The sequence below is a fragment of the Protopterus annectens genome, chromosome 17.part0 (assembly GCF_019279795.1).
Source record: "Protopterus annectens isolate FY-2018-M chromosome 17.part0, PAN1.0, whole genome shotgun sequence".
Taxonomy (NCBI): Eukaryota; Metazoa; Chordata; order Ceratodontiformes; family Protopteridae; genus Protopterus; species Protopterus annectens.
The window spans coordinates 165305565-165332897 of NC_056751.1; the positions used below are offsets into that span (position 1 = coordinate 165305565).

At 44.1% G+C, this 27333-nt stretch overlaps 1 protein-coding gene across 1 annotated transcript in view; it reads right to left on the minus strand.

Moving 5' to 3' along the window:
- The window catches only part of CCDC112 (coiled-coil domain containing 112), a 1199833-nt gene that overhangs the window by 1132635 nt on the left and 39865 nt on the right, over positions 1-27333 (minus strand). The gene's annotated exons all lie outside the window — the stretch shown is intronic.

Sequence of the window (27333 nt, forward strand, 5' to 3'; positions counted from 1 at the left end):
ATGGAAGGATATTCCAGAGCACCGCAGAGCCAAAGGATGCTCTCCTTCTAGATGTCAAATCCAATTTGCAATGGGAAATAAACATATGAGATGAGGACCAGGTAGCTGCAGAGCAAATGTCATCCAAAGACACCCTAGAACAGAAAGCTACAGATGTAGCCATGGACCTAGTGGAATGAGCTTTAACCTGACCTGGAGGAGACAAGCCTTTGTCCTTATAGACTTGCAGAATGCATGAGGAAATCCATCTAGCTATAGTGACCTTGGAAATAAGTTTGCCCAAAAAGGGTCTATAAAATGAAACAAACAATTTATCAGATTTACGAAAATTTTTTGTCCTGTGTAAATAGAATCTTAACTGTCTGTGAACATCCAACATGCGTACTTTGTATTCCACCCTGTTGGTAAAACTGGGAAAGAACACAGGCAAATTTATAGTCTGATTGATATTGACTGGTGATGCCACCTTAGGAAGAAAATATGGATTGGTTCGAAGGGAAACTCTATCTTTATGAAAAATCATGTACAGGAATTTTATGGACAAGGCCTGTAATTCCGAAACCCTTCTAGCAGAGGTAATAGCGACCAGAAAAGCTGTTTACCACGATAGAAATTTTAGATCTGCAGTAGCGGCAGGCTCAAAAGGCGGGGTGACCAGAGCTTGGAGAACCATAGTAAGGTCCCATGGGGGGACAGGATCTTTGACTGGGGGGGGGCCCTAATAAAAAAGTGCCTTTAATAAAGGCTTTACACAGTCTAGAAGATGCCAAGGATGGAGAATTCTCGCCTACATGAAAATGAGAAATGACAGCCAACTGAACTTTGACCGTAGAAGAACTAGCACCATGCTGGAAAACATCAGCTAGAAAATCAAGAAAGGCAGAAATAGGTGCAGTGACAGGATCTAAACTCCTCTGAGAGGCCTAGAAAGAAAAACGTTTCCACTTGCTCCAATGAACCTCTCTGGTTGAAGACTTATGAGCAGCCACCAAAATAGACTTAACTGAGGAGGAAAGTCCGGGAGTCCTAGCAATCACTGGAACTGGAGCAGCCAAGCCGTGAGCTTCAGGCTGTCCAGACTTGTATGAGGCACGCCCAATGGGTATGGGATCTAGGATCCAAGGTGGAATAAGAAGATGAGACCAAAGGAAGGGAAACCAAACCTGGCGAGGCCAGAATGGGACAATGAGGATCACCTTGATCCCCAGTTAACAGGCTTTCTGCAGAAACCTTGGGATGAGAGGAACCGTCAGGTAAGCATACAGAAGACCGGGAGGCCAAGCATGATCTAGAGCATCTCTGGGGGACTCCCCCGGTGGGGTTTCAGAGCAAAAAACCTGCTGCATTTCGCGTTGGAAGGAGATGCGAAGAGATCGCAGCAAGGTTGATCCCACTAGTTGAAGATCTGTACTGCTACTGATAGATTCAGAGACCACTCGTAAGGCATCAGAATGGTCCAACTTAGCCTGTCCACTATAATGTTGGGCCGTCCCGGAATGTGCATTGGGATGAGAAAGCGACCGCTGGAGATCGCCCATTCCCACACTCTCATGGCCTCGTGACAAATGGGATAAGATCTGGTCCCTCCCTGTTTGTTGATATACCAAACAACCAACATGTTGTCTGACTGAATAGCAATAGTCTTCCGTGGAAGAAAGGCAAGAAGGGCCTGCAACACTAGAAGGACCGCCTTCATCTCTAGGACATTGATATGCAAGCTGTTCTCTATGGGAGACCACAGGCATTGGACTGTCCTGCCCGAACAATGCCCCCCCACCCGAGTTGGGAGGCATCCGTGGTCACTGTGGTTTGGGCTGGGGCTGGAACAAAGGGTCTTCCCTCTAAAATGTCTGGAGAGCTCATCCACCATATGAGGGACGACCGACACACGACTTAGGTGGATAGGATAGTGGTAAATCCAACAGGGATCATTGAACCATTAGAGTCCACTGAAGAATCCGCATGTGTAGCCGAGCACATGGAAGAAGAGTTATGGTCACCGCCATCGAGCCTAGGGCCCTCAACACTGATTCCGCTGTCGGGAGGTGAGAACGGTAAATTAGGGAGACATGCATCCTGAGGTTATGAACTCTCTCAGAGGTCAGGAACACTTTGCCCTGGAGTGTGTCTATCCTGGCACCAATGTAGTCTATCACCTGTACATGCTCTAGTAGAGATTTGGATGTGTTGATTGTGATACCCAAACTCAGGGTAAGTGTTAGAAAGTAGTCCCTGGTTGGGGAAAGTAGATGCCTGGTGGGAGCAGTGAGGGGCCAATCGTCCAGGTACAGATAGACCTAAATCCCCTGAAGCCTCAGGTAAGCAGCTACCACCGCCATCACTTTGGTAAACACCCTGGGGGCTGTGGTGAGACCAAAGGGTAGGGCTCGAAATTGACAATGATTGGCCCCTAGCTGGAAGTGGAGGAACCTCCTGGAGCTTCTGTGCATTTTTATGTGATAGTAAGCATCTTGGAGATCTAACGAGCACATCCAGTTGTTTTCTGCAGGTACAGCATGATGGACTGTAGTGTGACCATCTGGAACTTTTCTTTGGCAACTGACAGGTTCAGGGTAGAGAGGTCCAGAATGGGCCTCAAGTCCCCCAATTTTTTTTGGCACCAAAAAGAACCTGGAGTAGAAGCCCGATCTGGACTGATCTGGGGGGACGGTTTTGATGGCTCATTTTCCTATGAGCTTGGAAATTTCCTGTGCTGCTGCCTCGCTTTGCATGGGTGGAACATCCAGGAGGTGTTTGGGAGATATGGGGGAACCCACGAAGGGGATAGAATATCCTCTAGATATTACTTGAAGCACCCAGCGGTCCGTTATTATGCACTCCCATACCGCTTGGGTGCAAGGACAATTGTCCCCCAACTGCCTCCAGAGTAGAGCAGCTGGGAAACCCCTCAGGGTTGCTGCCCGGGTCTATCCGAGAATGGTTCTTGAGACCCGAAGTTTCACGGACCCCCTTGGCCTCTGGGCCGGAATCCATTCTGTCCCTCTTTGCCTCTAGGGGAAGAAGAACCCCGAGTGTCCCAGGAATACTGCGACTTCTGGAACCACATCTTCTTTTGCTCTCTCTGGTTCCGGGAAAAGGACCTTTGAGGGTTGGAGAAGTGGATCCCGACTGCAGACAGAGTCTTCCCATCCTTCTCACTCTGGACTAGTGTCTCCTTGACAGTCTTACTGAAAAGAATTGAGCCGTCATAAGGGGCACTGGCAAAGGACACCTTAAAGGGTTCGGTAAATTGGCACAAACTGAGCCAGGCGTTATGCCTCATGGACACAATAGACCCAGCCAGCCTAGCCACTCCTTCCATAGCATGGGAGTGGAGTCACATGGATGTATTAGATACTGCTCTCAAAGTGGCCATTTTCACGGAGAATGAAGCCTTGTACTCCTGTGACATAGACGTGGGTGGAGACACCTCTAGCTCCTACACTAGGTCGCGTTGGAGTCTTGTGACATGGGTCAAGTAGTTTAGTGCCCAGATTGAAAAGGTAGCTGAAGCATACACCCGCTTCCCTAGGCAGTCCATCATCTGTGACTCTCTGTCAGGAGGGTGGATTGAGGAACTTTCCTGAGATAGTTCCCTCTACGTGGCTGCTACTACCACCATGGCGTCCACTAGGGAGCCCTTGTTCCGGGAAGGCCTGTCAATAGGGGGACTTAAAACCTTATTGGGGCACTTGGGGATTGGCTCCACGGTATCTGGTTCCTTCCACGCCCGCGAGGTGATCAAATCCACTAAAGGATCTGCGGGAGGGAACACCCAAGATGTAGACGGGCCTGTGCCGAAAGCCTCCAAAAACACAGACTCATCAGAGGAGGGCTTGGGGGCAGACCAACCTCCCCGCTGGCACAGAATCTCCATGATGTCTCCAAAGGAGACATTGCTGGGAGGTGATCTTGGGGAGCCCTCCCCCAATCTAAATCCTTGTCCTCGGTTAGGGACTTGGGGGTGTCCAAGTGCGCTCCTCTTACACATATGCTTGCGAGGCACATCTCCCATGGGGCTCTCCGGGGAGCGCTCGCAAGCCATATGTTCCTCTGGGGGAACCATCTGGGGCTCTTCAGGCATGAGCTGTTTCTCTGGTAAGACAATGGGGACTGTAGACAGAACCGGAGTCTGGGCGGAGTCCGTGGGGGTGGTCAGGGGCCTCGATCTGATGGAGAGTCCCATTCTACCACATCGAATGCTGAAGAAGAGTGGACCTTCTGGGAAGCTAATAAGGAGGCGGGTCTCCCCATGGTCCGATCCAAGAATCGGAGATGGACCTGAAGTGGATGGAGCTCTGAGGGAGGGAACCTGACCCGACAACTTCAGAGCCGATGGAAAAGGTTCCACTCCCTTGGATCTGACACCCAGGCTTTGGCTCCGAGAGCAGCTCAGATCCGAACTGGTCTGATCCGAGATGCGCTAGGCAGCTGCTGGCACCGAGGACACAAGGACCGTCGGCACCGACCCCCTGCCCAAGGCCAACCTCGGATCCGAGAACTCTGAAGCCGAAGGTCGGATCGGTGAAGGAGTAATGGGCTGAAAAAAGGAAAGTGAGCTCCCCCCTCCTGAGGGAAGGGGGGGGCTGGCAAGACCCCCATCTGGATCTGTGTACAGATAAAGTGCCTGACCATCTTATCCAGATCCATGTCCGATAGAGAATGGGTCGACCGTGATGAGGCCATGGACTCTGACCTGGCTGGTCGGGGAGCCGAGGCCCGGGAGACTGGACCTGCCTCCTCCGGCTCCGGGGAGAACCTAGGAGACCAGAGCAAAGGGGAGTCACGGATCTGAGCAGACTTGTTAAGGGACCTCTTCCTCTTTTCCTTTGTCCTCGACTCTCTCCCCCCCCCTCTCTACCTCTCCTCTGCTCCGCTACCACAGACTTAGATGCAGGAGTTTGAGTCCCAACCTGGGAGAGAGGGGAGGCCAGAGGCAGAGAAGCGGGAGAGGCAGTCACAGCGGACAAGGAAGGAGGTTCAGTAGCAGGCAGAAGACCTTTGAGGGCCAACTTGGCCTTTCTATCCTTCAAGGCTCGGGGATTGCACCCCACACAAATGGAGCAATCCACACTTAGGTGGGCCACAGCTAAGCACAAACCACACAGAGTGTGGCCATCTGCTGGGGAGAGCTTATGGCCACACTCCGTGCATCGCTTAAATATAAGCTTTTCAGCCATGCTCTAAATAAAACCTTAACAAAAAGGCAGAAAACAGCCAAAAACTTTTTATTTTGTAAACTAGTAACACACACCCACTCACCACACTAGACTGACTAAGGAGGGGGGGGGGCACCACAGATGAACTACTCTAAACTAACTAAAACTACAGACCTACACACAACGCCAAAGCGATGGGAGGGGAGAAAGGGTACCTATACTAATCTGAAACAGCTAAAAAAAACAACAGAATTTTTTTTACAAAACTTACAGTTAGAATCACCCTGCTAGCTGAAGCTTTAGAGACATGATGCTATAAAAATCATGGCAAACGTGATCTGGGGATGGAAGGCAGGGGAGGTGTATTATGGGTAAGGGGAGGAGTCTGGAGCTTGGAGCTGATGCTAGTAATCTTTGCCAGCTCGGATCCGATACGGATCCATATTCCCACAGGCTGAAGATCAAATGAAGTAAACTTCTTCAGATGTAGCTGTTTAACATAAGATTGTGTGGGGCAAGACCCATATATTCCCTCAGGCACCAACCTTATATTCCAATTAAAGATCACACAAACCCAGTGAAAGAACAAAATGATGGGGGCACAACTCCTCCAAAAATGTTTTTTCTTAATGTTTCATTTTTGTGAGAATTACAGAGTAATGACTGAAATACTACATAAGTACATGCCTGCTGTTTGCTGTAGAGGAGGTGAAAATGACCATTTTGATATTCTGTCTTTTTTTTTTTTTTTGGCAACTTTGCATTTTCTGTTTAATCAAGACAGACTCTTTTCTTTGCATTAGTATTGTAAATGGGATTTCAAAGGATGAGCAAATATTATACCCAATGGTATAAACAGATGCATTATAAAATGGAATAAGGAGAGATTACAGAGGATAATGACAGGATCACTAATCATAATTTATTAATGTGTTTCAGAAATGGATTCAAGAAATTATTATCTCAATGTATGTTTACCCCCTACCCCATGTATCCTAACCATCAAGCCTCACCAAATTTGACTATGCCCATTCTTTCCTCCTATACTATGGAATTACCTCAGTACAGTATGGGGGTGACCCATCCAGAGGGACTGTCATAAAGCAGCCATGAGAGTTTATTGTACCCTATCTGGCATCCCAATGATCACAGCTTTAGTATAGCTGATCTCTATCCCACTTGGCAGGGCAGGTATACAGAGCAAGCTATCCATCTCACTGCAGGGATATGCAATTCCGTCCCCCAATGAGTGCTCAGTCCTGTGCATTCATTAAATGCAACCTACAAGCAGGAAGTGGCTTAGTGAGCCAAAAACCTGTCACCAAAACATCCTCCTGCTCTCAAGGGATTATGACTGTATTCTTTCTGCCTCCCCAGTGAGGATGCCCATCTTTTACTGCCAGATCCATCAAGCACATGAGCCACTAATCAAATTCAGGTTGTCTGGATCATATTCCAGGTTCTGCATCATCAAAATTTGTTATGGATTCAAAATGTTAGCTTGGCAGATGAATTTCTTGACTCCATTTTGAAAACACAAGAACATATTAGTAAACAGTTCTGAACAGTGACACAATGACCCATTCATAATTCTTTGCAATAAATGGAGCTTTAGATTCACTATGTACTACAAATTAGAGAGAGAAAAATCATAGAAGCATAAAGAGCTTCACAGCCGAGAAACCTGTAATACACTTGGCTCTATTACAGAGACATCAGCCAGATGTGAGTTTGCTTTAGATCAACAGCTTTAAAAAACTGTTAAGACACTTCAGTCTATGACACTTTTGCACATTTTTTTTGTGTGGCAATTCAAAGCAGTTACCACAAATGTTGTAGTATAAGACACAATCATAACCTGAAGTCAGAGAGGTGCATAACAAGCTTATCATTTTGCCAATGTCAGAATTCAAGCATTGCTTATACATATGAAAGGTACGACATCACAATAATGATCACCTGAATTTCTAGAGATCCTGCATCTCAAACAGACTGTCAGAAATGGACATAATGCACAGATGCAAATGAAGCTAAAACTTGTACATGTTTTACAACAGAAATAGCATGTAAAATGGGAAATAAAATGTGCCCTATTCATATTTCACAGGTTCATAGGTAGGTATTAGGCTATCGATACAAGGTGTAACTAAGCATAGCCAATAAGGTTCCCTGGCTTACGCCATGCAAGAAAGGTATTCTCCTGTGCCCCTGTCGAGCAGAGCCAGAGAATTGATCCCCGGGGTGTATTTCCTATTTCCCATCCACTTATCAAGATTTTTCTTGAAGAGAGCTAATGAGGAACTTTGCTTGACATAGATGGGTAGCTTGTTCCAGAGTATGGGAAGTCTTTGGTACAGGAATCTATCCCTCCATCATGTCCTGTTGATTGTGGTGACAAGGTTTAGGTCCCTAGAGCGTGTAGCTCGGAGGGATTGGGATTTCTTTAGGTGTAGCATGTCCAACAGCTCTGGGTTTGACATAGCTTTATATGTTAGGCAGAGATCACCTCAGAGTAGGCAATATGCTACAGAGTAAAGCTGGAGTCTTTTGAGATGGTCAGTGTAGGGAATCTGTTTGAGGCTAGTAATCCTCTTTGTGAGGTACTCATGTGGCCTTTCCAGCTGCTGCAGATGTCTTGTGAGGCACATTTCAAAAGGGGCGTTGTACTCTATAATGGGTCTAATGCGTGTTGAGTAGAGGGGAACAATGACCTCTTTTTTCCTAGATGAGAACCCTTTTGTGATGGTGTGTGCCATGTAGAAGGATTTCCTGACCACTGTGGCGATGTGATTATCAAAGGAGAGACTACTGTCCACCTGGGTCCCCAGGTTTCTTATCACACATTCGGCGTTAAGTAGACTGCCGCCTATGTGGTAGTTCATGGGTACAGAGTTTTTACCAAAGGGGATGACAATGCACTTTTTGGCATTGAGCTTCAGGCCATGGCTCTGACACCAGGCATCTGTCTTAGTGAGGCCCTTCTGTAGGATGTCCACATTATTTGGGGACTCAACTATGGCTCCTAGTTTGTAGTCATCTGTGAACTTTGCTAGCCAAAGATCTTCTATGTTAGCCTGTACTTCAGAGAAGTAGATACCAAACAGGCGAGGTCCCAGGACTGAACTCTGTGGTACACCACTTGTCACTGGTTTGAAGTCAGATTTGGAGTCTGCAACTTTTACAGTGTGGGTTCTGTCAGTGAGCCAATTGGCAACCCATCTTGTGAAGTAGGGATTTATACCTAGTTTAGTGAGTTTAGCTATAATTCCAGAATGGGGGATGGTGTCAAAAGCCTTGGCGAGGTCAAGATAGGCTGTGTGAACCACCTTACCCTCATCTACAGCTTTGGTGACTGCCTCAAAGAAGTCAATCTGGTTCAGGAGGCATGATCTGCCTTTCACAAACCCGAACTGGGTGGGGTCCAGAGTTTGGAGGTTATCAATGTCTTTGTTTATGAGTTCCATGATGATACGTTCCATGGCCTTACAGACCAGGCTCGTCAGGTTAATAAGGCAATAGTTCCCGGGATCAGTGGTGGTTCCCCCATTATGGAGTGGGATAACTGTTGCTGTGCTCCATTCAGTGGGCACAAAGCCTGATGTGAGACTATGATTTAACATGGTGCTTAGGTGGGGAGCCAGTTCGTTCTGAAGTTCGTGTAAAACGCAGCCTGGGATTTTGTCCGGTCCCATGGATGCTGTGTTTTTGGCTTTAGAGAGTGCAGCTTTTACCTGCATAGTTGTGATTACAGGGACTCTGCATTCTTCCTGTATAGTTATGGGCCCTTTAGGGGGTGAGAGGGGGGTAAAGTTAGCACTGAACCTGCCAGGACGTTGGCAATATCAGTTGGTTCTGTAATTTTCATGCCATTGTGCTGTAACTTAGAGCAGGTCTTGGTGTTGCCATTGAGATTCTTGACATAGCTATAGAATGCTTTGTTACATTATGCATCAAAAAGGTCTGTGAAAGTGAGTCAGATCTGCAAGAGATAATGGAACAAGTCCTAGAATAAATATGTATGACATACTCACATAATAATAAATCCTTGGGAAAAAGACAGTCAGTATGACAAAACTGTACTCTACATAAATGTTTATTTGTAGACATCCGTATTTTCTTAGTGGTATGGTCCCACTATGATAGTGCATCTTTATCTGTGCTAGGTTATGTACTTGCAATACAAAAACATCCCTTCATTCTCACATCAGCTCCTTCGAGGTTTGCTTCCAGATTGAAAGAGGTCATTGGGCCCCTCTACGCATCACTCTTCAGACCCATCATAGGTTCATAGGTAAGTACTAGGCTATCTGCCCAGGGGCATTTATAAGCCTAGCCACAGAGTGATGGCTTTCGCCTCCCCATTAGATTAGTAACCTGGGCCTCTGTCTAACAGGGCTCCTGAAGTGATCCCAGGGTAGAACTTACGATTACCCATCCACTCATCAAGATTTCTCTTGAAGAGGGTCAGAGAGGCGCTCTGTTGAATATGGATTGGGATGCTATTCCATAGTGAGGGGAGTCACTGGGACAGGAATCTATCCCTCCAGTATGTCCTGTTTATTGTTGTGCATAAATTCAAGTCGCTAGAACGAGTGGTTCTGAGGGATCTCGCTTTTTTGAGGTGAAGCATGTCCATTAGTTCAGGGTTTGACATGGCCCTATAGGTCAGGCATAGGTCACCTCTGAGCAGACGGTAAGCGACTGAGAAGAGCTGGAGCTTTTTTAGTCGTGCTTCATAGGGTAATTGTTTAAGGCCCTTAATCCTCTTAGTGAGATACTTCTGTGGTCTTTCTAGTTGTTGCAGGTGTCTAGTGAGGTACATCCCAAATGGGGCATTGTACTCTATTATGGGCCTAATGAGTGAGGAGTAAAGGGGCACAATCACCTCCTTGGATCTGGATGAGAAACCCTTTGTGATCAGGTGTGCCACATAGAAGGATTTCCTGACCGTTTTGGCTATATGGTTCTCAAAGGAGAGCATGCTATCTACTTGGGTACCCAGGTCCCTAATTACTTCTTCTGTACTTAGTGGATTCCCATCTATGTGGTAGTTTGTAGGTACTTTGCTTTTCCCAAATGGGATTACTATGCATTTTTTGGCATTTAGCTTGAGGCCGTGACTTTGACACCAGGTGTTTGTCTCTGAGAGACCCTTTTGCAGGATGTCTGTGTCAGCCGGAGAGTCAATTATTGCACCCAATTTACAGTCATCTGCAAACTTGGTTAGCCACAGTCCCTCCGCATTTGCCTGTACTTCGGAGAAATATATACCGAACAGGAGGGGTCCCAGGACTGACCCCTGTGGGACTCCGCTTTTGGTTTAGAGTCAGACATGGCGCCTGCCACTCTTACCGTGTGGGTTCTGTCTGAGAGCCAATTGGCAACCCATCTCGTGACATGGGGGTTAATATTTAAGCTGGTGAGTTTGTCTATGATTCCCGAGTGTGGGATGGTGTTGAACGCCTTAGTGAGGTCCAGATATGCTGTGTGGACCACCTTCCCTTTATCTATGGCCTTGGTGACTGTTTCAAAGAAGTCGACCAAGTTCAGGAGGCAAGATCTGCCTTTAACAAAGCCGAACTGGGTGGGGTCCTGTGTCTGGAGGTTCCCAATGTCCCTGTTAATGAGCTCCATGACAATGCATTACATGGCTTTGCAGACCAAGCTAGTCAAGCTTATAGGGCGATAGTTCCCAGGGTCAGTTGTGGCACCACCTTTGTGGAGTGGTACAACTGTTGCTGTACGTCATTCTTTGGGTACATAGCCTGTAGAGAGGCTGAGTTTGAATAGTGTTTTGAGATGGGTGTTTACTTCATTTTGAAGCTTGTGTAAGACACAACCTGGGATACCATTTGGTCCCATTAATACTGTGTTTTTGGCCTTTGCAAGGGCTGTTTTTACTGGTGTGTCTGAGATATCTGGAGCACCACATTCTACTGGGATGGGTGCTAGCCCCTTTGGTGGAGAGGGGGGGGTGAAGTTTGCACTGAACTTGTCAGCCAGGATGTTGGCAATGTCGGCTGGTTCAGTGTACTTATGGCCATTATGCACTAGCTCGGAGCATAACTGAGAGTTTGCCCCTAGACTCTTGACATAGTTAAAGAAGGCCTTGTGGTTATCCTTAGAGTCATTGGCTATTTTTCTTTCGAAGTTGGCCTTGGATGATTTAATGAGGGAGCACAGTTTTTTATTGATGTTAATCAGAGATGCCTTCTTATTTTGGGATTTTGTTTTATCTTGCAGGAGTTTCCTCCTTCTGTTGTAAAGTTTATTTATGGCCGGGGTCCACCAGACTGGCTTCCTCTTTTTTGAGGAGTTGGTCTTGGTTTACTTGGGATGGCTCGGTCCATGCATTCTTGAAGGTGTTCATAGAATGCACTTGTAAAGGATTCTGCCAATGGGTCATCATTTTCCATTTGATTGGGAGCTTTGAAACTTCCCACCTCGTCTTGGGGAGTGTGAAGTTGGCTTTAGAGAAGTTTTTACCTTGATTTCCTTGACTGGGGGGAGGGGTCGGGATGCGGATGTCCAGTGTGATTAGTTTGCGATCTGATCTTACCAAAGACGAGTTTACTTCAGGTGTGAAACATAGGTTCCCCATGTTGGTGATGACCAGGTCCAGTATGTTGTCACCTCTTGCGGGAGTGGTGACCAGCTGTTCCAGGGCGTTTGAGTTGATAAACTCAAGGAAGCGTTGGGCTAGGGCGTTTGAGCTTGAGTAGTTTTCCCAGTCAATGTTTGGATAGTTGAAGTCACCCAGTAGCATGGTGTTGGATAGAATCTTCATACTTTCTAATGTTCTCAGGAATGCTGCATGAGGGTCCTGAGACAAGGTGGGAGATCTGTAGCAAGCTATAAATTGAACAGTCAATTTACCCGCTGTCAATTGCACTTGGATGGTCTCAGATTCCGCGTGCTGTCCTACTAGCCTGGAGGTGTGGGTGTTCTTGATGAATATGGACACACCCCCTCCTTTTGTGTTCCGGTCCTGGTTTTGGGACCTAAAGGTATGGTAGCAGTTTATAGCCTGGTAGTGCTGGGGTGCTCTCTGGAGCCTTGAACCAGGTTTCTGTCACTGCACATACGTCAATTTCTTCCATACTAAGGAGAGCCTCGAGTGCGTGCATTTTGAGGTTTAGACTTCTGGCACTGAGCAGCATTACCCTCAGTTTTTGTTTATTATTGTTGTTTATGGAGGCGGGTTTGTCTTTTGAGCCTTGCCTAACAAAGGCAGTATTAGGGCGGCAAGAGTCTTGGCAAGTATTCGAAAGCCCTGGGGTGACAGGTGCAAGCCGTCTCTGGCGAAGCAACGTGCCTTGTCAAGCATGTCGTCCCAGGCTGACAAGTACTGGATCCCCTTTGAATGACACCAGTAGTTTAACCAATTGTTGAAACTGATCATTTTTTCTTCGTATGCTGGCATCATTTTGGGTGAGGGCAGGATGCTAGTCAGAGTCATACCAGCCTGGGCTACATGGTCAGAGAGCTCCTCAATGTCTCTTTTCATGTAGTCCAGGGAGGTACCTCTCAGGTCATTTACGCCAACATGTACAATGACAGAGTCACACACATGTGTTATGTGGCTGATTCTGGCACCAGACAGGCAGCTTACGGTATCCTTCTCCTTGTTCAGTCTAGTGAGTGGGACGTCTGTGTGCCTGATGATAGAATCACCGATTACTAGTGTGTTAGGTGTGTTATTTAGCCTTAGGGGCTATTTTTGCTTGGCACACTGAGGTTGTGACGTATGCGCTACCTGGTTTCTGTTGTGGGGTGGGGGTTGCTTGGGTGTATGCTTAGGAGGTCTCTGTTGTTTAGGCAGGTTCTTATTTAGAGCCTCTGAGTATGTTTTTGCATGTTTCTGAGAGTTGTTTGCTGGTGCAGCTATGGCTGGTCTATGTAATGTGGTGCTAGTGTTGCCCTTCTCCTTGTGACTGGATGATCCAGTCGTGGGTTGAGAGAGCTTAGCCTCCAGCTTGGCTGTGTAGCTGCATCTCTCACATATGTTTGTGTTGGTTGGGAGGAGGAGGGGGTTGTCTGTGTACATGAGGCAATTGTAACATTGCCTCAGGATGCCCAGATTCACCAGCTGGACTGGAGAGTACACCTGAAGCTGTCCCTTGAACATGCCTGAATAGATGATTTGGACTGTATTGCTGACTGGATGAGTAAAGAGCCTTATACTTCCTGAGTATAGGGCTGAAGTGCCAGCTGTAAGCTAGTGCTAGTTTTAGTAAGTGCCGGTCTTATATTGCCTTATTTCTAGTGCTGGGTTGAAGTGTATCAAGTTTCAAGGGAAAAACTGAAGTGTAGACTCATAGAGTACAATGCCCCATTTGGGATGTACCTTACAAGACACCTGCAACAACTGGAAAGACCACAGAAGTACCTCACCAAGAGGATCACTGGCCTCAAGCAGATTCTCTATGCAGCTCGACTGAAGTAACTCCAGCTGTACTAGGTTGCATACCGCCTACTCAGAGGTGATCTCTGCCTGACATACAAAGCCATGTCCAATCCAGAATTGATGGACATGCTCCACCTAAAGAAAACCATATCCCCTCGAGCCACACATTCCAGGGATCTAAACCTCACCACAACAATAAATAGGAAGTGCTGGAGGGATAGATTCCTGTCCCAGAGACTTCCCATATTCTGGAACAAGATTCCAATCTACATTAGGCAGAGCTCCTTGCTAACCCTGCAAGAGAAACCTTGACAAGTGGATGGGAAACAGAAAGTTTACCCCAGGGATCACTTCAAACGCTCTGCTGGACAGAGGCACAGGGAGCTAATCTAAGGGGGTGGCGAAAGCCAACACATAAGCTAGGCTTATAAATGCCTTCGGGCAGATAGCCTAGTACCTACCTGTGAACCTAAAACATGTTTCTGCATCTATTGTTTCCTCAATTTCCATTTATTTCTAGGTAATTTACTCCTACCCTTGTCTAAAGATCCCACTTTCTATTCTTTTATCTCTGTTACAATATTCACTACTTCAAGTATTGTAGGTTTAGATTTTGATCTCCACTTTCTAGCAACTGCTTTTTTTTGTCAGCCACCAGAATTAAATGTAACAAGGCCTTATCATGTCTAGGTAATTCAAGTCTTGTATCCCAGCGTGCATACACACGCACACACACACACACACACACACACACACACACACACACACACACACACACACACACACACACACACACACACACACACACACACACCAAATATAACTTCCTCAGTTACATGCATTTGCTTGTCCAGTATTCCTGACAGAGTACTTACTAGGGAATTTTTAAAGTCTACCAACTCATTACAGCCCCAGTCCCCAAAATATATGTTCCCAGTTACCTCTTTTCTTCCCCATCATACCTTCCAACATTTGCCATCTACATAAGGAAAAATTATTTGGAGTCCACTTTTGGTATAAAAGTATCTATGCAAACACTTCTAAGCAAAAATCCTACATGTTCTAGACTTTGTTGCACATCTGGGAACCATACATATGCCCACCTATTGTTTTTTGTGAACTGCATATCTAATCTATCTTCCCAGTCTTTTCTGACCTCTTCTGATTGATTTCTATACTTATCATGTAATATTTTATATGCCCTACTAATTATCCTTTAACTTTAAGGAAGCATACTGTGACTTGGTTGAAAAGCTTCTAAAAGAATAAATTAAAATGTAAGGCACAAGGCAGGAAAGTAGACACAGACATGTATTTTCTGCCAGTATTTGTCTGTTTTGCCATGATGCAATACAAGGCTTTCCAGTGGAATATTTTCAGAATTCCATTATAGTCTCCAGCAATTATACTGAAGAAATTTTATTTTGATGGAGCCAGGCTGAGCACACCTTAAAACAAATACAAGATTGGCCATGCAAAAATCCTAACCAAACTGCAAACAAAAGCTGGTATACCTAACCTAAGTGCAATGAAAAGCAACAGACTAAACATAAATGACAAAAGACAATCAAACTACTGTTAACACTCCCATAAGGACATAAACATATAAATCCATGTGCATACACTACCATTAACACTCCCACAAGTAATAAGGGCAAAACAGTACAGTTGTGCACCTACCATAAATGTAGATGTTCGAGTGTATTCACTGTTGCAGTCATTACACTTGGGTTATCCTGCTGGCAGGCTACCCGCAGTCGACCTGAATTTCAAAGTCCTGGTCCGGCGTCGGTTGCTGTCGCCTCTTCCCTGATGTCAGTGCGCCAGGAGTATAAAAGATGCAGCCGACTCCATTTTCTTCAGTTTTTCTTGCCCCAGATGTCAGGTGCCCCCAAAAGGGTAGGCTGTAAAAATTATGACCATAAAAAAGCATGCACATAACCTTCATCTACAAGCAAATACACCACATAGGTTGTATAGAATAGATAGGTACAGATAAGTCCCAGCAAAGAAAAAGGGGGATGGTGGGAGGGTAACCTGGACTGCAACAGTGAATACACTCGAACATCTACATTTATGGTAGGTACACAACTGTACTATGTTCACTGTGTTTCACTGTTGCAGTCATTACACTTGGGTTGAATCCCAAAGCTGAGGTTGGGCGGCTGGGCCTAAATAGAGTTTGGAGTGGCTATGAGACCCTGCAGAACTGCAGTGGCAAAGCCTGCTCTGGATTTAGAGTAGAGAGGTAAATGGTAGTGCTTTGTAAAAGTGTGCACTGAAGTCCATGTTGCAGCCTCCAAAATATCCTTGGTTGGTAGTCCTCTGAGGAAGGCTGCTGAAGTGGCTGCTGCTCTGGTAGAATGTGGCCTAATGGCATTGGGCACTGATTTGCCATGTTGTGAATTGCAGAAACGAATGCAGTGGCCTATCCATTTTGAAATAGTCTGCTTTGAAATGGCTTTTCCTTGGGAACCTGCAGCATATGTCACTAAGAGTTGCTCAGTCTTTCTGAAGGCTTTAGTCTTGTCCAAGTAAAAGCGTAGCTGTCTGTGTATGTCCAAAGTATGCAGAAGTCTCTCCCCCTTATTCTATGGGTTTGGATAAAAGGTAGGCAAATGTATGGTTTGGTTAAGAGCCACGATGGACACTACCTTAAGCATAAATGTCGGGTTTGTCCTTAGAGAAACCCTGTCCTGATGGAAAATAATAAAAGGTTCCACATCCATTAGTGCCTGTAACTCTGAGACTCTTCTTGCTGAAGTTATTGCTAGGAGAAGAGCGGTTTTCCATGACAAGTATTTTATCTCTGCTGTATTGGCAGGCTCAAAATGAGGCAGTGTGAGTTTTTCCAAGACAAAATTGAGGTCCCATGTAGGTATTGGAGCTCTCCTTGGATGTCTTATGTTTTTTGCCCTTCTGAGAAACTGTCTTAGCAGTGGATGAGAAAAAATAGGTGGGTCCGTATTGTAATGAGCTGAAATGGCAGAGGCATGGATCTTAATTGATGAGAAGGATAGGCCTTTGTCCAGCATCTCAGTTAGGTATTGCAAAATCTGAGGAATATTTGGTTCAAGTGAGTCAATTCCATGCGCTTGGTTCCAAGCACAGAATCTCTTCCATTTGTCTGCATAAGATTTTCTGGTGCTGGGCCTCCTGGCCTCCAAAATAACATCCATAACTGCTTTAGAGAGAGGTGTGTTCTGAATGATTACATTATCCGCCATGCAACCGGATTTAGGGTTCTGAGTTGGCTGTGCAGGATATGATTGTTCTGTTGGGTCAGCAAATGAGGTATTAGAGGCAATGTCCAGGCTGGGCCTTGAGACAAACTCTTTAGGATTGGATGCCAGTGCTGGCGTGGCCAGTCTGGGGCAATCAGTATAATTTTTGGCTTCTCTTGTCTGACCTTTAGGAGTACCTTGGAGAGGAGAGGCAGAGGAGGGAAGGCATATACTGTAAGGGTTTTCCAGCTGAATGAAAGGGCGTCCACTTTCCATGCTTCCTTGTGATACGTCCGAGTGCAGAATCTCTGTAGCTGACTGTTGTGAGGGGAAGCGAATAGATCTATGTCTGGGCATCCCCATTTCCCTGTTATCATGTTGAAGATTTGTGGGTCCAGTTTCCACTCATGAGGATCCATGAGGTTTCTGCTTAGTTCGTCTGCCAAAGTATTTGTCTTTCCTGGCAGGAATTGGGCTTGCAGATGTACTTGATAAGTCAATGCTGTGTTCCACAAAATCATGGCTTGCCTGCAGAGGGAGTAGGAATGTGTGCCCCCTTGCTTGTTTATGTACCACATGACTGCAGTATTGTCAGTCTTTATCAGTAGTTGTCCTGGATGAAGTAGGTCCTTGAAGGCTGTCAAGGAATTTTGTACAGCTAGCATCTCTTTTTGATTGATATGAAGATGCATTTGGTTTGTGGGCCATGTGCCCTGAATACATTTTCCTGCCATGTGCGCCCCCCAGGCATAATCTGATGCATCTGTTGTTAGTGTTTGCCTGGCAGTGGGTAAGGTGAATGGCTGTCCCTTGTTGTGGTGACAGGCCTGTGCCCACCATTGAAATTCCTGTTGCAGGCAGGGAATGAGAGTAATTACTGTTTCCAGGCTGTGGCAATGTTGAGTCCAAACACTTTTTAGATACCATTGTAGTTTCCTCATATGCAGTCTTGCATATGGAATTAGTAGAATGCAGGATGCCATGTAGCCCAGAGCCTGCATAATTTTTCTTGCAGATAGCTGGGTCTTTGTTGCCATGTCTTTGAAGTAAGAAGTCAGATGCCTTTGTTTGTATGGCGTGAGATAAGCCATCTGGGCAGTTGTATTTAAGCTTGCACCCAGGAATATTATCTCTTGAGAGGGTACTAGTTTTGATTTCCTTTTGTTTGCTGTGTACCCTAGGCAAATTAGCAATCTTTTTACAAATGCCAGATGCTGTAGTAGAATATCTTTGTCCTTTGCTTGAATAAGGCAGTCGTCCAAGTAGGGATATATTTGAATTCCTCTTTGTCTGCAAAATGCAATTACTGGTACCAGGCATTTTGTGAAGACCCTGGGCGCAGTACATAAGCCAAAGGGCAGTGCAGAGAATTGGTAGTGCAGTGAGCCAGCTATGAATCTGAGGTATCTTCTGCAAGATTGTCTGATTGGGACATGCAGGTATGCCTCTTTGAGGTCCAAAGTTACAAGCCAAGCCTTCTTGTCCAGAATGGGCAGAAGCTGCTGTAGAGTCAACATTTTGAATTTTGGGACATCCAGAAAAGTATTTAGAATAGACAGGTCCAGAATTGGTCTCCAAGCTTTGTCCTTTCTTGGCACTAAAAAAGTCTTGAGTAAAATCCTTGTCCCTGCTCTTGGTGTGGCACTGGCTGAATAGCCCCCATGTCCATGAGAGATGAAACTTGTTTTTGTGCCTCTTGCCATTGATTGCGTGGCAGGTCTGGCATGCCTTTTGCCTTTGGAAGGGTGTGAAAGTGGAACCTGTAACCCTGAGTGACTATATTTAAAACCCATTTGTCCTGGGTGATCTTGTGCCAGTTTTGTGAAAAAAGTGCTAGCTTTCCCCCAAGGGTGCTGCCAAAAAATAAGCGCTTGGCATAGGCAGAGGGAAGTCATTGGGACTGTTTTCTATAAGGCTGTGATTTGTCTTCTCCACTTTTGGAGGTAGAAGCACCCCATTGTTTGGGCCTGTATGAGCCCTGGGGCTGTTACCTGCCTCTAGGGCATCTGAAGCCACCTCTTTGTGGTCTGTCTGACACTGGAAAGGACCAATTCTTAGAGGGCCAGTTCCTGCTAAATCTGGGTGGCTGTACCTGTAAGAAATCCTTTACTGTCTGCATAGATTTTGCCTTATCCTCCTTTTTCTTTAACACCTCCTCTGCCTTAACACCAAACAAAGTATCATGCTGTAAAGGAGCATCCAATAATTTTGCTTTAACATGATCAGGCAGATTCTGTTCCTTTAACCAAGCATGCCTTCTAATAACAGAACCTGTAACAGCGACCCTGCAGGAGGCCTCCAGTAAATCATAGCCACATTGCAAAGTATGTTTTCCCACTTGTTCAGCTGCATGCAATAAATCCTGCAAATCTTTGTTCTCAGAACATTCAGAATTTGTCAACATTTTTTGTTTTAACAAAGACATTAAGTATTGCTGATATTTGAGCATACGAAATTGACAATTTAAAACCCTTACAGCCAAGGTAGCAGAAGTGTAAACTTTTTTCCCCCATCTGTCCAAAGCCCTAGAATCTCTGTCTGAGGGGACAGGGTTTTTGGCAGAAGCAGCCTTGACCCCTTTGGGACCCTGTGAGATAGTTTCTGGGTCAGCAGCAGGGTTTTTGTAAAGAAATTTATGGGAGTCTGGGACCCTGAAGTATCTGTCCGGCTTAACAGGGGCAGGAGGTAAAGAGTCTGGAGACAGGCCGGACTCTGAAGAAACATCATCTACTATGTCTAGAACAGGGGGAATTCCAAGAGGTCTGTGCTGAGGAAGTAAAAGAAAGTCTCTAAGTCTTTTCTTAGAATTGGAATAATCCTGGCTCTCCCAATGGAAATGCTCCCTCATGGTATGCAGGGTTTCCCCAAAAGAATAGTCCTCAGGAGGAGAAGCTGAAGGAATAGAATCTTCAGCATCAGAATCCTCATAGGGAGGAACAGAATATCCCTGATCAGAAGAGGAATCAGAGGAAATGGAAACCTGATCAGAGGAATCATATTCAGTGTCTTGCCTAGGCCTCTTATCAGGGGGGGGGATGGGAACCCCTGATCAAAGTAATTAGGTCTTCGGCCATTTTGAGGATCTGTTTCTTAGGCATAGAAGCCTGTTCTGGAGAATGCTGTACTGGTTTCCTTGTCTTTAATACTGTTTTAGACTTTGTCTTGGATACTGAAGTAGACTTTATATAAAGTTGAGTAGGTCTGAAGACACCTTCAGAAGCCGATGCCTGCTCAGTGGCTCCAGACCCATCTGAGGATTAATTTCCGAAGGGCCAATACCTTGCGTATCCAGGGGCCTTGTTGTCTCCATGTGGGAGTCGGAGGCGGCCTGTGGCTCTGAGGTAGTGGGAGTTAGGGGCTGCGAAAGCACCTCACTGAGCACCGGTGAACCGGCGACTGGCCTAGAAGAGGCTTCGTCGTCGGTTTTGGACCTCGGATGCTTGTCCTTGTCTTTATCCTTGTGTTTTTTATGAATTCCGGTTGTCGGTTCTTCCAACGGCATTATGTAGTTAAACCTTCTGCCAAAATAATGAAAAGCAAAACCGTACCGGCGCTTAATAGTGCGTTGGTTAAATCTAGCACAAAACCGACAACTAGCAACGTCATGGTCAGGGCCTAGGCAAGGAATACAGTAAGAGTGGAAGTCCTTATGAGGTATTTGCTTCCCACAAGAAATACAATTGTTAACTTTTTCTGACATCGGTCTGGAGCAAGAAAAAAGTTTCCCCAACGGGGTACTTAGCTTTATTGAAGACTTTGGATCTGAAATTCGATTTTGAAAATCTCAGGAGTCGGCCGACCGGCACTTGCGAACTGCTTTTGCTTCGGGCACCGTGCGGCAAGAAAGACTGAAGAAAATGGCGTTGGCTGCATCTTTTATACCCCTGGCGCACTGACGTCAGGGAAGAGGTGACAACAACTGACGCCGGACCAGGACTTTGGAATTCAGGCCGACTGCAGGCAGCCTGCCAGCAGGATAACCCAAGTGTAATGACTGCAACAGTGAAACACGATGAACATCTGCATGCTAACTGTATACAGAAACACATTTCAACTAAGTAACTAAGAATCTAGCATGAATGCAAAGAAACAAGCACATAAATATACAATGCCCATGGGAAAATACAGAATATACAGCTGGATGCTGACCCCTTCCCTTTGGCTTGATCTTCCAAAAGAACTAACGGGAAGCACATGTTTACTGCCACTACATTTCTGTCACATCACTCAGACTCTTCACTTAAGGCACTTAATTCAGATAGCCAAATTCAGGATAACTTAGTAAATCTTAACTTAAAAGTCAACAAAAACTGAAGCTTACACTAAGAGCCAAATTATCAGTTTTGAAGTAAATAACTCTATTAAAAGTTAACACCAAACTTATAATTTTCAGGTAAATAAGTCCTCCACATGTCCCTGATGTGGGGGAGGGGTGCTGCATCCCCACACTCTTACATAAAAACCTCAGGAACAGGACTGCCCTAAGTTAATGTGCAAGTATGACATAAAACGGCATGTGGGAAAACATCAGTGTGAAGAACAGAGGCATTAAGTATCACAGCAGGAATAATTTGTTTGAGCCAAATACAGGTTTAAAAGACCAGAAGAATGCAGATCAGTACTTGAATGTCCACAATTACTCTAAAGCATCTTTGACATACCAACTACATATGCCACTGCAAGGAATGCATAGCTTTTCTAAGCCTCTGGATACAAAGATATGTGCTGCCTAACTGCAAAGACTTTCCAATAATAAACACAGATTATATCGGGGGTTCTCCTAGTCCTCAATTTCAAGGACCCTGGAGTACCTCTGTGTGGCATCTCAGAATGTCAAGCACCGTGTACAGTTTCCTGGAGCAAAAGTGCGCATAACCACAACTACCACCACCATCATCATTATTAACAATCCCCCCTTTCCTACTTTCTATATCGGGTTGGGGTATCATGTCAGCTGTTGCCATCTTTCTCAATTCAGTGTTACTCCCCTACCTTCTTTAACACTCATGCCTGACTGTCGTAGGTCTTCACTCATGCAATCCATCCAACTCTTTGCTGGATGCCCTAGTTTCCTCTTGCTATCTTCCTGTTTGTCCCAAACTTTCTTCTCCACATTGTCTTCTGCTTTTCTGCAATGTGCCCAAACCATCATAATCTGTTCTCAATGACACTGTCTGCAATTGGAGCTAATTTGGCTACTGCTCTGATGTTCTCATTTCTTCACCTATCCCACAGTCACATCCTACCACCCATCTCCAACACTTCATCTCCATCACCTCTAGCTTTCTCAGCTCCTATGTCTTCACTGCCCAGGTTTCTGTATCATAAACTGGTACTATTTTGCATATTTCTGCTTTTTTGGCATTCTTCTCTTATACACTACCCCTGAAACACTGTGCCATTTGGCAGCAGCTCCTCTGATTATAGCTTTGACCTCCTCATTCAAACTTCCCTTCTCCTCAACCACTCCTCCCAAATACTTGAAACTGTTATCCTGTTTTACTACCTTCCTTTCTATCTCAGTTCTCAGCCTCTTCTGATTTCCCCATTTGCTGCCATTACAACTATCGTATCTTTACTCACCTTCATCCTATTTTCCTACAGTTTTGCATTTAATTCTCCTGTCCTTTGCTGAAGCTCTTTCTCAGAGTTTACATGTAAAGCAGTAGCATTTGCATGCATTAACTTTACTGATCTATCCCCTCCGACCTGTTTGCTAATGTAGTCCTTCACCAGTACAAACAGCAGTGGACTCAGAGCTGAACCCTGATGCAAACCCACTCCCACTGGAAAACCCTCTGTTAGACTAAACAGGTAGAGTGCCACCACCATGAATTGCTTTTATAACACAACCCTCCTTGTTGCAGTCCTTATTAACACAGACTGCATGCACACTGCAATTAAGGCAGTGACCACATGCAGATTGCAATTCAGATACCACATGGTAGGAAGTGGGACACAGATCAACAGAAAGGTTACAATTCTTTGAACTACTATAGGTGGTCTGTACCAAAGATGGTATCAGAGCCATTATATCCCTGCACTATAATGACAATGTGTACAATGGCAATATCTGACATACATACAGACATCTCATAGGTTCATAGGTGTTTACTAGGCTAACGACCACAAGGGCCTTTTTAACACTAGCCATGCATCCCGGATCTCTGACAAGTTATGACACCCTTGATAATTGCAAGCATGGGCCTGGGAGATAAACCTTTTACAGGTTACCTGTTTGCGTTCGAGGCATAGGTGCCAAGCCAGTGATGAATTTCTGGTTTCTCATCCAATTGTCCAAGTTGCACTTGACTTGGGTTAGAGAGGAACACTGATCACATGGATGGAGAGACTGTTCCATAGACAGGGTAGTCTCTGGGATACATACCTATCTCTCCAGCAGGTCCTATTTATATCACAGGCAAGGTTTAAGTGTTTGGAACAGGTAGATCTGGTACTGTTTGTTTTGTGGATATGCAGGAGGTCCATCAGAGTGGGGTCTGACAATGCTCTGTATGCCAGGCATAGATCTCACCTCAAAAGCCTGTAGGAAACAGAATACAGGGATTGGGTCTTGAGGCAGTCAGCATAAGACATATTACTTACGCCCTGTATTCTTTTAGTGAGGCACCTCTGTGGACGTTCCAGTTGTTGGATATGCCTGGTTAGGCACAAACCAAAGGGGGAATCGTAATCAATGATAGATGTGATGAATGCCAAATACAGTGAGACAATGACTTCTTTGGATTTAGATGCCATACCTTTGTTTACAAGTTGCACAACACAGAATGATTTCCTCACCATTGTAGACAAGTGATGATCAAAGGCTAGATTACTATCAATGTGTGTCCCTAAGTCCCTGACTACTGGGTCACCTCTAATGGGTGTGTTGTCAATATGATAGTTACCAGGGATGGATGACTTCCGAAAGGATACTATTATGCATTTCTTGGCATTTAGTTTTAGTCCATGGCTCTGACACCAGTTGTTTGTCTGTGTCAGCCCCTCCCGGAGAACATTTGTGTCAGTATGAGATTCAATGATGGCTCCTAATTTGCAATCATCTGCAAATTTAGTCAGCCAGAGACCAGTGACATTAGCCCTGACTTCTGAGAAGTAAATGCCAAAAAGGAGCAGTCCAAGGACGGATCCCTGAGGGACTCCACTTGTGACTGGCCTCTTTGCAGAGGTGGAACCAAAATTCTAACTTCCTGGGTCCTGTCTGCAAGCTAGTTGGCTATCCACCGGGTGATATACGGGTTTGTACCTAACCATCTGAGTTTGTCAACAGTGCCTGAGTGGGGTATTGTGTCAAATGCCTTGGCCAGGTCAAGGTAAACAGTTTGAACGATTTTACCCTCATCCATTGCTTTGGTGACCTTCTCAAAGAAGCCCACTAAGCTGAGTAGGCATGATCTGCCCTTGACAAAACCAAACTGGGTTGGGTCCAGTGTCTGGAGGTTTACTATATCTCATTGATCATCTCCATGATAATTCGTTCCATGGCTTTACATACAAGACTAGTGAGACGTATGGGTCTGTAGTTTCCAGGGTCTGTAGATGGCCCACCTTTGTGCAGAGGGATGACTGTTGCCTTTCTCCATTCATGAGGCATGAAGCCTGTTTGGAGGGTACAGTTAAATAGTAATTCCAGAGGCCCTGATAGGTCATGTTTCATGCTATTTATAAGGCATCCTGGGATATTGTCTGGTCCTACTGATACAGTTTTTTTGGTCTTAGAGAGAGCATTAAGGACATGTTCCCTAGTGACAGTAGGGAGAGTTACATTTGTTGATATTTCCTGAGGAAAAGTTGAGGGGGAGACAGGAGTAAAGTTGGAGCTGAATTTATCAGCCAAGAGGTTTGCTATATCTTCTGGCTCAGTACAGGTGGCTCCATTTGCAATGAGCTCTGAGTTGTTTGTTTAGTTTGATGAGAGTGCTTTTATCCTGCTGGGTGCTGCACCTCCTAATTTTTGTCACAATTTTCTTCCTCCTTTTATACATCCGATTGATTTTGCGATTCCACCAGGGTGGCTTGTTTTCTGAGTTAGTTCTGTACTTCTTCCTAGTGAGTACAGCTGCCTCTACACAGCTATTAACATGCTTGTACAGGGTTTCTGTGAACAGTTTTGCATACTTACAATTTTATTTATTCTGTTTATTTATGCTGTGCTCACCGGGTTAGTCCCACTAGGCTAGTAGCATCTTTCTGGGGAGACTTGAGGTGCTAATTTGACCAGGGCATCTGGGGGCTTCCCCTAATCTTTCTGATAGTTGCCCTGATATCTTTTACATCCACCTAAGCTACCACCAACTCAAGTAAAGTGGGCCTTTGATTAACATCTCTTCTTTGTTTGAAAATATTTTTATTCATTTTCAAAAAGAAAACATGTATACAGGTTATTTATGACAGTGAAGTATTTACAAATTATTTAAACAGGTTAGCTAAAAGCAGTAAACAGATATCAAAATTAAAACCAAAATAAAGTATTTACAAGGGTGTCTATTACTGACATATAATCGACTTTCTATACAATTGTTTCCCAATTATAATTTGCTACAGTCATTACTCTACAGCATTTCAGTTACTTTTTACCATGCTGTATATAATGATGTAGTTCTTTCAGTTCTCCCTTTAATAGTGTTCATTTCCAATTAAGATACTGCTGACACCATATTCCTGTATTGCTTAAAAGTTGGAGAAGCTTTCAATTTCCAGTTTGATGTAATGTTCTTTCTTGCAGTGGCTAGGAGAGTCCACAAGATTACATATTTTGTTCTTGGCACACAGTCAGGTACAGGTACGTTAAACAAAATAAGAGATTTAGAAATCTGGAATTTGTCAATGAATACCATTTGCAGAAAATAATTAATTTTATCCCAGTATGGTTTAATCAAATGGCATCCATAGAACATATGTTGCCAGTCTGCTTTTACTGTTAAATCACATCTCCAACAGCCAATATGTTTTTTAAACATAAGTTCCATTTTATGAGGGGTTACATAAGATCTATGTCTGAATTACCATGCAAAGAGTTTCCAATTTAATGAATGTGATGTCTGCTTTGGAGAGAGAAGAATTAATTTTTTTATCGCTATCATTTGGTACTTGCACATTAAGTAATCTATAATAGTTCCATATTTTGTCATTATTATAGGTTTTTATTTTTTTATTTGTTTTATAAATAGAAGATAAGTATCCCTTTCCATTAATGGGTTGACTCATTAATAATATTATATGGTCTATGAAATTAGGAACATTCTGTGTTATTGATGGTTGCATTGTTTCTTGTTTGTTTAATATATATTGTCTTAATTCTTGTAAATGTAGCCATGAACTATTTTCCATATTTAACTTCCTTTGAATTTGGTCTACTGACAGAAGTTTTCCAGAGTTTACCAGTTGATGCCTATATATTAATCCCTTTTCTTTAAGCATTTTGACTACTTCTATATCAAATGTTATTGTATTAACTTGTGTGTACGCTACTGGATATAGTAGAAATGACCATGCTTTAATATCAGGATTGTTATTAATATGATTTTTGAAATTTTTTAATGTACAAGTAATGTATTTGGAACTTATATATTTATGTTTATGTATCATCATATATTCCTTCATCAGCCATAGAAAATAATTTGATATGAAATCAGTATATTTATTTAATACAAATCGCGATTTTAGCCAGATTTTCTCATGAACTAGCTTCCATTTTGATGTATATCTTGTATTTCGCCATAATGATATTGTTTTAATAACAGATTAATGTAAATATACTTCTATGTCTGGTAAACTTATGCCGCCCATATCCCATTCATCTAGATGATATTTCATAGCTATCCTTGGCTTTTTAGGATACCATAGGTTTCTTATTATAAAATCATTTAATTGTTTAAGGTATGATTTTGCTGGTGGCAAAGAACAAGCTTGTATGACAAAGAATTTTTGGAAATATGATCATTTTACTTATATAGAGCCTTTCTTCCATTGAAAAGTAGAATTTATTCCATCGTTGTATTATATTTTTAATATTAAAGATCTCTTTATAATTTGTTTCGATTGTAGTATCTAGATTGTTGGTTATTATAATTTCCAAGTATTTGATTGAATTATTGGTGGGGATATATTTATGGTATTTTTATTTAGATCTTTTTATTAGTATTTATCAGCAATACATTTGTTTTGTTTTCCTTAAATGTAAGACCTGAAATGTTTTGAAAGTTCTAAATTGAGTCCCATAATGCTTTTAAAGAGCTGTTATTATTCTTTAAAGTAATTAATATATCATCAGCAAAAAGATGAGTTTTAAGCTCTAGGCTGTTGTCTAATTGTATTCCTTCAATCTTTTTATTCATACGTATAGGTTCATAGGTAGGTACTAGGCTATCAGCCCAAGGAGCCTACGTAAGCCTAGCCAACAAGGTTCCCTGGCTTACACCACCCAAGAAAGTTATTTTCCTGTGGCACTGTTGAGCAGAGGCACAGAAGTGATCCCTGGGGTATATTTCCTATTTCCCATCCACTAAGGGTTCAATGAATA